Below are 10,643 nucleotides of genomic sequence, written 5' to 3'. Positions count from 1 at the left end.
CCCCCCCCCCCCCCCTCTTGTAAGGAAGAAAATAGTGATCGTTATCATGGGTGAGGGGATCCGCTTACTGTAGCGTTGCCCTTGATCTGTATTATGTAGATTTGTTCTCCACTCAGACGAACACGGGAGTCGGAGGTGCGATAGCATTGTGGGGGCCGTTAAGAGACAGGCGGCACCAGGCGAAGGTGACAAGATGGGTCGCGCCGCTAATTTTGACACAAGGTGATGTAATGAGTGCGCTCTTTGTTTCTCTCAGTTTGCATGACTTTCCCGGGTGACATGATTACCACTATTGATGAAATAAAGCGGTTAATTATACAGTTTGATGCCCACACAATTTAACATCAGCCATGAGATCCATTGCACCAGGGGCCAAATGTGTGAGCATAAATAGATATAATTTACTATGCATTATAAACATATCATGTTTATAATGAAACATAAGTTCAAGCACACAAATACAGTCTTAGATTTCAGCAATGAAATAACTCCGTGTATTGCCACGAATTTGGCGATTACGAGACGCATCATGATACAGTGGTTATGATCAATATATTGCGATACTGTGGCGATATATAGCGATTTAATTTTAATGTTAGGAAAACTGTCACACCGTTCATAAAATCAGACTTTTTTATGCAATCAAAACATTGGGATGTGCATTTATCAGTCCCTGTAACCCAACATCACAGCACTACTTTCTGTGCAATTTGAGCACCGTCAGCCTCTCACTATTGACTAAAAAGAGACGGTGTTTTTTTGAGAATCGATACAGTATCAAAAAATATAATACCACATTACTCAAGCATATCGATATTTTGACCCCCCCCCCTCCCCTGGATACGACTGCCTGGTAATAACGCGGTAGACGGCAGACATGTCACAGCCGTGCCTGAGCCACGGCACACTTCACTCCCGTCTGCCGCAAGAAACCTTAAGGCCCAGTGAGTCAACTCAACGGATTTGAGAGATTGGACAAAAGCACCCTATTAGTGAGGGCGGCCTCCCGCAGTCACCACTGTGGCGGGGCCCTAATGGCTGCAGAGAGACACATTAACATGTCAGCGAATAATCCAGTTCAAATTCTTTGAAAACCTATTAGCCTGGGTAAATAACTTTTTACATCAATGCTGTGCTGCACACTATGAATCCTCTTTTTCCAGAAATAAAGTCAGCGCGTTAAATCACAGTCTCACAAACATGTGACTTTCTTTCTACAGAAGACAGAGAATGTGCCATTCTTATTCAAGTGGTCTTGCTATGTGTATATTGAGTGATGCTCGGCACATGCATTATGCATTCATTGTGCTCAGTGGCTTCTTCTCCGTATAGTGTTGACACCGCAAGCAGAACGATTTATCAAGAAAGAGTAAAAGAGAAAATACTTCGGAACCTTTGGGCAAGGTATGTAAATTCATCCATTTATCTAAGTTTGATGACAGTGGAGTAAAAAAAATAAATAACTCACGATGCCGCTGAACTTTAAGCTCCCTGAGCAGGTAAGTGCAGCCAGTCATGGCCGCTGCACTCCTGGCCTACCGCGGTTCTTAAATCACACCTGTCAGACTGTGAAAACAAGTGGGTCAGCGGGGCAGGCATTGCGGGGGCGGGGGGGCCGGTCGGTTTGGCTTTGTGAGGGGAATGACGTATGAATGTCGGGGAGCCGGAGAAGTGACTGGAGAGGGCACAGCAGCCGCTGATCTTGACTGGCAGAGCACGGGCAAAACGGAAGGTACTTGTTGGCTGCAGCTAAACCGCGAACAACGTCACAAAACACTTACGCTGTCAAAGAAAAGCGGGGGTTATTTTGTCCCTCTTCTGCATGTATAAGACACTAAGATAATGTAAACAGCCGTGCAGAAAGGAGCTCATCAAGGTATTGTACATGAAATACTGCCGACGACTTAAAAGGGGAATATTTTCTCAGGTGTGTCTGACAAGTGTTCAAAGGTGCCAGAAAAGAAAAGAAATCACCAGACGAGACAAAAGCAAACCTACTCAAGAGATCAACAGAGACGCCGTGTCTCAGTCACAAGCCGCTTTCATAGTCGGACACATGTAACCTCTAAAGCGACGACATACTCCAACGTCGATTCAGACGGCGTCGTGTTTTCTTTCTATAACTGCACATTGTTATTTCTGCTAAAAACAAATGTGCATCTCATTCACAATACCGCCCTCCAGCTTTGCAGCGTTTCATAACAAATCATAACGCTTCATTCCCAAATAATGTCGGCTGCATCGCAGGCTTTTTCAAGGTCCACTGGCTTTTGAGAGTCCTCTGTTGAGACGATGTGACAGACACACTGTGGGTCACTGTACGCCTCAGCTTGCTTGTTTTTTTTTGTAGTGAAGAGAGTCCGAGCCGCCTGTCAGCATCTACAGTATAATGTTTAGGTCACCACGATTGATTGTTGGCAACTTGCAGCGGGTAATTGCTAAACAGGTGACCAGAAAAGAGTCAATTAGAGCATGCGAATGCTATCAGTATATACTTTCACCTGTTTCTCTGGTCTGTCATTGGTAACGGCTGCTCTTATTAGAGGGTGAGTAAGACTTGTTTAGCGGACATGTTTTATTCTACACCCCGACAGTGTGACCAGCTATTACAGTGCATACATGTCTGATACATGACACGTTGGAGTCACGTTTGAAAAATACCCCCAAACAATTCAGAGAACTGTCTTTGGCATCTAGTGGATCCTGATAAAGCCCAGTAGTTAGGAAAAAAGGTTGGCATTGTACATTTCTGCATTTTATGGATTCGGTCCAGGAAAGTGACGTAATACAACATGTGCCACGCAGAGCAAGTGACGCAGTATGTGAAGCGGCCGTGAAAGTTTCTTGACGAAGTAACGAGTAAAAAAGTCCACTAAGGGTGAGAGTGGTGGTGAACGGCTCATACAAACACAGGACTTGCACCCTGGAGACCGCTGTTCATTTCTCTTGTTGTGAAACCAAAAGTCAAAGTTGACTTTACGCCTGTTGGGTAACGTTAAGTGAGAAACTCCGCTAAGGGTGGTTGGTATTTAGTTGTGCTAACTTTAATTGTGTTCCATTGTTACGTTACATTATTAAATTAACTTAAATGAACACAAACCATGATCTTTTTTCTATATCATGCACAATATTACTTTTCTGTTTTAGTTTCTTTTTGGCACTCATGTTAGTTTTACTTCTGATACACTTTATATTTTTACTCTTGTTTTTAATCCTAAATTGTTTTATTTTTATTTTTCTATTTTAGTTGAATTTTTTTACTATATTTACGTTACTCATTATGCTATTCTATATTATGTCATTATTACTTTGTATACACTTAATATGTATTACTCTATTGGTCATATACATTTATATTTTCACTCTTTTCTTTTTGACTTATTATTCCGTACACCAATGTTATTCTCCTGGTGACTGGCTTGCCTGGTAGCATTTACATAACTTCCTACAATTATTAAGTGTGAATACAATGAGGTCGACATTAGCAGACACAACAAACACAGCGCTGTGGTTCAAATGCTGTAAAATATACTTCTATTAAATGTATGAAATGTGCACTAAATATGCAGCAGTTTTACAATGTTCACCTAATTACCCAATCATAAGAAGAGAGACATTTTGAAGTTCCTCTCATGTCTGCTAAAGTCAGTTTGGCATGTTTTATAGATGTGTTTTCAATAAAGTTTTTCCTCTCCCTCTTCAGAAAATCCCTTTCATCCGATTACCAGCCAAGTCGCCCAGATTTTTCAACTTTCACTGATGCCATCTGCTTACAGGATGAGAATCAGGGAGCGCTTCACTTACGTAAGATCAACAGCAAAACAGCAATCAAACGACAGGCAGAATATGTAGCTGAAGATAGACGAGATGCCAAAAGTGTTAAGTGTAGCGTCTTGAGAAAGTGAAAGAATATATTATGAAATGGAATAGAAAGAGGGTCAGAGGTATGGTACTTATAGAGTATATATATATAGAGTATATTAAGTGCTTGTTGAAGCTACCATTTTCCTCCAGACTCAAACCAAGGTGTCATGGTTGTGTGTATAAACACAGAAACTAAGACATAGTCCACTGTGTTGGGCGTGGTGGTTCCAATTTTTCCCCACACACACACATATACTGTACTAGTCAATTCAACACATAACATTTCAGGATTTGAATGCAGGCAAACATGTCTTCGTTGTCGTCGTGCTGCAAAAACGCGGCCTTGATTGGCGGAGACGGTAGTGAAATTACCATGGCTTTTGTTTTCCTACGGATGAGCATGTATGTCAACCATATCCTGAAATCCCTCTGTGTGCTCTGAGACAACAACAAAAAAACCAGCTGAAGAATTGCCTGGATTGAAATCTGCTCGAGTGCTTCATGGAAGAAGAAAAATACAAAAAAAAAACCCATCACAGACTTGATTAAGACTAGCATACAAACTAGCAGTAGTTACAACCAATTTATCCTTTTCTGCTCATTCTTTAATGTGTATTCTTTCAATCTCACATGCTGTAACGGAGGACTGAGGGAAACCTCAAGGGACCCTAACCAGGGGGCGTCGCCGCTATCGTGCCACCACACTGAAGGCAGAATGAGGAGCGGGTGGGAATGCTGAAGATGGATGCAGCCGAGTCTCCCACCGGTCGGTGGACAGGACAAGAAGTATTCGCTCATGAATTCAATTAACTGCACACAGCCACGCTCGATTGGTCAGAGCTCTGCCCAATCACCATCACTATCTGTCATGCTCCCTGCTGGAGAGACAGCGGCACGCACTGAGCGGACTGGCGGAGAGAAAATGAAAATAATACTTGAATGGCCGTTATACATTGCAGAGATGTAATGCGCTCTCTTTTGGGGAATTTAAAAAGGTGTACTGTTCATGTGAAAAACCCGTTATCTTAAATACCTTACTGTAAAACCTGTCCAAGGCATTGTGTATCCTTTGCTATGTAAATTTGACAATTATCCTGAATATAATTATCTTCTGACTGCCTTTCTAGGTTTGGTGAGCTCATGTCTCATCAGTGCCGAGAGTGTGGAGAGAGGGCATTCTGGCAAGAACATATCCTGGTGAAGCTTATTAGTTTAATGAGGAGCTCATTTCCACATTCACTTAAGTAGTGTAAAGTAAAATCCCCTCAATTCAAAAGAGGCCAACTGGCTTCTTTCTGGATAATACATGCAGGTAGCATTACATTAAAGCAACAGCGCTAAGTCTAGAGCTATGCAGGCCGCTCTGTGAGGGTACACTTTGGCACAGCGGTGCTATGAGATGAATGCCAACATGCTGGCAATGAAAATGCTAACATGCTGTTAAGTAAGTTAGGCTTTTCTCATTCACTGTCCATAGCTATATCTACAAGAAGCACTATAAATCGTATATAACTCCAGGAAATCAATTTGTATAAAACCCATGTAATCAATTTCGCATGTAATCGTGAGCTGGGACAGACGACGTAGTATGAGGAGTGACAAAGTCTGCTTAGGAGGAGGTTAGAGTGGATGGATGGGTCAAACAAACACGGGACTTTCACACAAGATAATGCTGTCCATGTCCACTTGACTTACAGTATTTGTCAGGTAACTTCCACGCTTAAGTAACGCAACTTCCAAAGCTATTTTAACCCGACCCACGATCTTTCCTGAACCTATCCAAGTAGTGTTCTTTCCTTAACGCTGCAGGGGGCCTGCGCAGGCGCATTGATCCCTCGTGCTGCTGGACATTTGTAGGAACTAACTATTGCTAATTAGCACTAAACACAAAGTACAACCTACGGCGATGGGCGTGACAGGTATTTTGACATAAACCAAAGTATTAATTCGTCTTTACCAGATTTCATGGAAATTCATGCAACAGTTGCCGAGATATTTTTCTCAAAACCACAAATATGTGGAGGAAAAGTTGGGCGATCACCAAAGTCATTGGGCTTCATCCTCTGAAGAGTGCAGAGTGGCTGCACAAAACTTCCTGACCATCCATTCAACAGTCCTTGAGATATCTCAGGCAGGACCCACTGATTGACCAACATCACCGTCCCCAGAGCCACACCGCTAGCTCGGCTAAACATGAATAATCACACGATGATACCTAAGCTTTAGGTGGCTGTGACTGAACAACTGCTGTCAAGTTATAATGGTCCACCTTTAGTATCGCTCAGACAGTTCTTTACTTTGCTGGCTGATGGTCTGACTTCATAAACTCTTTGATACTGCTCCATGTTCATGTATCAGGACAGCAAGACCAACATTGAAACCGGTGGGAATGAACCGTTATGCTACTTTTATCCACACATTGTGTGGCCACCGCCTTGAAACACAAAAGACAGATATTCCCATTGTGCGTTATCATTCCTCAGTATCTCTCTCGTGAATCACACAAGCATCACATGCTGGCTTTTTCTCACTTTTTGGAGGCTTCTTTTGTAACCACACCAACTTGTCTATAAAAAAAGAACCATTGCTATCGACAAAGCACACAGAGCGGCTTTGACATCGAGGCATACGTCTCGCAGTGGTGAGCGGTCGTGGCCTTTGCTCTGTCCCATCAGCATCACACCAGAGGGCTTTGATTCCTCAGTGTAAACTTGTCTTTGATGTTCCTCAGTCAGATTACAGAGGGGGCAGGATTGGATCCTTTTCAAACCGGAAATCAACTAGGCACTCTTCTCAGATGGAGTAATAACTATGAATTTTACTCCTCCATTACAATACCGACAAGCGGTTTGTTAATGGTGGGTTTGTTGACATCCCTGACTCAACGATTGCCTCAACGGGTGTCGGGATATGCCGAAGGCTACTTTCTATGGACATAAAATCTGTTAACGCTTTTGAAGTCCGCACCAGCCGTAGATCGAAGTCAGTAAAGGTCAGAGAATAGTTAGTGAGTCTTCTTTAGAGCTCCCGACAGAGTCCATGAAATATATCTCTCTTGCAGACTTCAGTGTGCAACACAGTAAAGCCTGTCATTTGAGGTGACTCAATGGCCAGAATAAGTATTTCATGCCGGCGCACAAATACCCCCTCTGCAGCATTAAAATGAGATTTAGGATTGCTGTATCTTAATGACCGACTTTTCTTCAAAGGTGCTTCGTCCAGAAAGTCCATAATATCCAGAAATGTCCTCCTCCCTGCCAGGTCAGGGTTGATTTAGACATCTGTTCCATTTGGCATATGTATGCTGGGAACACTCTACTTGGTGCCCTGGGCCATTTAACACTTGCTCAATATCTTAAAACGAAACTGCCTGTGTAGATTGCCTTGGAAAGGTGCCTGCAACAGAAAGCCAGTTTGTGTTGAGGGGATGGTGCTCGCGGAGAGGCCCGAGGCAAGCGATTAGAGGTAGAACGTGATGAAGCTTAGTACTGCCAGACAGGGCGGCCTTGTGTCTTCTGTTAATTGATGAGCTGTGTGTGTGTTTTCTTTTTAACTTTCTACTACTATTTTCGCCGTTGGACATTCTGTTTGGACGAGGATGCTGAGCAATCAAAAGTACAAAAAAAACAAAAGAACAACACAACAAGAAGAGACAAATATCCATCAAATTACCTCCAAGTTAATATGGCAGGTAGATGAGCTTCTGAAGTGCCTAATTTTACGTACTTATCTTATTGTACTCATGAAACTGAGACACAAACAGTGTTTTGTGATCAAAAATGACTTTTTAGTTCCATTGTTGTAATCCAGGCCCACAGGCAGATAGTGGAATCCATATTGGAGCTAATAAAACGTAAACAAAGACTGAATGAAAACAGTAAATATTGAGTTGTGCAAAAAAACATGGCCTATATGGTCTAAAGACCTGGATTTATGGATTGTAGTGCATGTGGTGGCCCTGTTGAAGCAGATCAACAAGGATGTGTGTGTATGTGAATGGATTGTAGGCAGTTATCTGGTATTTCTATTGATTCCAAAGAGTAAGATTATTGATTTTTCAAGACTGGGATGTTTCATAACTGCTAAATCCACATCTGAGTGTCGTGGAAGTCATGCTAGAGCTGTATCTGCTCTGACACAAACCCTCATTAGACATGTCATTATAAAATGTAAGCGTCACAGTTTCACAAACCTTCTCATTAAAATGAGTAAATATATATATATATATATATATATATTGTGATGTCTTGAGAGGTCGGGATCAGCTTGTGAGGCGTGGGTGCATAAATGAAGACAACAAGCGGTTGTGTTCTAACTCAAAATAATATATTTAGATTCTTTAAACAAAAGGTAAACTTCATTCCAGCCGAAAGCCGCTATAAAAACCAAACATAAGTATCTTCCGTTTTCTTCGGGTTCGTTGTCTTTAATGTAAAATAAAACTCTTTTCCTCCTTGTCGCTCCTGTCCTTCTCCTCTCTCCAAACATTTCCTTCCTTCTCCCCACACCAACCTCTCCCGGGTAATCAGTTCCATCTCTTTCAGCTGGGCTGCTGCCTTGGCCCCAGCTGCCCTGCTGACTATGGGAATTGTAGTTCATTACCCAGATGCCATGCTGGGTTCTAGTCCTTGCTGCAACCACCGGGAGGGGATGTATCTCCCGTTGATGACCCTCCCTCTCATGACATCACAATATATATATATACCCCAAGCACTTTCACACAATGCAGGCTTTAAATAAAAACAGAACACTTCTATTTGATAGGTAGCTTGTGCCCTGACTTTAATTAAAGGTTATACTGTAATTATGTTAACATTTTTCATGTGCAGCCAACATTTTATCGCTGTTTCGTCTATAGGAACACTGTTGGATTTTATTGCCTAACTTTTAACCTCCGCTACAATGGAGAATTCAAATGTCAGTGAAGCATACCCTGTTGCGAGTATATATTATAATTGGTGACGGTGGACTCTCATTATTTTTGTTGAAATAATGTCTGAAATGCTAATGTTGAACATTTAATCAACCAGTAGTGGTGGTTCAACGGATCATAAAAGGCATGCTTTGGATCGTATAACGGATCAGAGTCACGGCTTGGATCACAAATCGGATTAGCACAAATATAGCAAATATAACTTTTAGTGACGATACTAATTGCCACTCATTGATGATCCATATTGTTGTTTGATTATAGCAGCTGGTCTACAAGGCTTCAAACCATCCCAAAAATCATTTCAACTGCTCGCAAGTGTTTTTCCGAGCAGTTGAAAGTAAGTGTTTTTTTTTATTTCACACTGTGATGGTTAACGTTAAACTATGTCATTAATCCAATGTTCACATAAGTGCCAAACCGTAAGGGGGGGATCCGTACCAATCACGGCACTACTAACACCACTAACCAGTAGCGTGGTCATTTAAAGGCAGTGGGCAGATAGAAAAGCAGAGGATGAAACAGAGCTCTCTCTTTAAGTCTCTCTTAATCAATATCTTCTCTAATATATCTAATAAATACACTGGGAAACTAAATCTCAAGCAGTTAAACTACGCTTAAAGGTCCCATATTGTCCCATGTCTAGGTGCTATATCAAACTGTGCCTTTAAATGAGCCGCCACTGTAAGGTTGTGATGTCACAACAGTCACCGGTTAGAAGTGACGCTAATCTTCTTGTAGCTGAACCACACAGCGAGTTCCCGACTCTGCAGGGACTCTGTGAGGACAGGGACAGCGCAGATGGGGAAGACCAGAAACGCCGACCAATCAGAGCAGACTCTGCTTTGTCGAGAGGGATTCTTAAAAAAGACAGGCGCTAGAACTGAGCATTTCAGTCAAAGGGTGAATATAGGTCAGACACACAAATTATGTGTTTTTTTTTACATTAAAGAATCTAAACATGTTCTAGTAGAAAACCAAAATACTAGTATGAAGCTTAAAAAAGACCATGGAATGCCCCCTTTACAATCTATACATATATATAGGTCACCGTTGGGCCATATGTATGCTGTATATATGTAACTGCTGCTGCCAACCAGGGCAGAAATGCAGAAATGCACCCAATTATCAGCCACACAGCTTAATGAAGCAGGTTGTAGTATCAGAAACTAACTACAAACTACTCTTTCTTTGATGCGCACATATGAAGAGAAACAGAAAAAAAATACGTGTATGAATCACGAATAGTTTCAGTACCACTGTGGACTGAAAGCTGCAGATAGTATCCTGGTGCAATTTTAACATTAAAGGTTTTAGTGTGTTGAGCCAGAGGCCTCGAACAATAAATGTTAATATTAATTAGCAGCGCACAAGTTGACTCTCTGAGTTTGATCCTGCTACTGAAGTCTTTATGGGGAAGAATATCATTAAAAGTGCTGATCCAATATATGGACACTGCAGGAGGTAAATCCTGCGCGCCAAGATCACAAGATCTGTGTGCAGGAGAAATCACACCTTGGGTGCACGACAAGGATTGACATGCACACCACTTGCCAGATTTTTCACACCTGCTCGACATTATTAAGTTTGCACACATGTGCATCAGGGGATTGATGAGCAGCGGCAGAGCTGATGAGTCTTTACAAGACGGACGAGAAACGTTACGCTCTATAACCCGTCCTCATGGGGCCACTGCGTCACCGTGTGACATCCCTCAACTTTTATTAAGCTTCTCAAATTTCTGACATTCTTTTGATCTCATAAACACGGTCTCACACTGCTGTGACAGTATGAGGTTTGTATTTATATATATATATATATATATATATATATATATATATATATATAT

General features: G+C 41.8%; 1 protein-coding gene across 1 annotated transcript in view; it reads right to left on the bottom strand.

Annotated features, from left to right (window-relative positions):
* Window positions 1–10,643, bottom strand: part of alk (ALK receptor tyrosine kinase) — a 383,896-nt gene that overhangs the window by 73,054 nt on the left and 300,199 nt on the right. The gene's annotated exons all lie outside the window — the stretch shown is intronic.

Source organism: Anarrhichthys ocellatus, unplaced genomic scaffold (assembly GCF_004355925.1).
Source record: "Anarrhichthys ocellatus isolate YVR2014 unplaced genomic scaffold, GSC_Weel_1.0 scaffold36, whole genome shotgun sequence".
Classification (NCBI taxonomy): domain Eukaryota; kingdom Metazoa; phylum Chordata; class Actinopteri; order Perciformes; family Anarhichadidae; genus Anarrhichthys; species Anarrhichthys ocellatus.
Note: the sequence above shows the minus strand (reverse complement) of the source record. Positions and strands in the feature narration are given on the sequence as shown.